Below are 218 nucleotides of genomic sequence, written 5' to 3'. Positions count from 1 at the left end.
AAAGCTGCAGGGCTAAAAAACAACAAAAAAAAAACCTGGCTAAGACCGTATTCCCGTTATCCCGGGCTGCGGGGATGTAAAACTGCGGAGAGCGGGTGCGGGGATGCATCAGGGCCGGGCGGTGTCAGATCTGTTCCCACGCTGCAGGTGCTCCTGGCGGGGCCGGAGGAGGGACCGGGAGGAGGGATCGGGAGGAGGGACCGGGAGGAGGGACCGGG

This window comes from Manacus vitellinus, unplaced genomic scaffold, assembly GCF_001715985.3.
Source record: "Manacus vitellinus isolate BGI_N305 unplaced genomic scaffold, ASM171598v3 scaffold_63_pilon, whole genome shotgun sequence".
Classification (NCBI taxonomy): domain Eukaryota; kingdom Metazoa; phylum Chordata; class Aves; order Passeriformes; family Pipridae; genus Manacus; species Manacus vitellinus.
Note: the sequence above shows the minus strand (reverse complement) of the source record.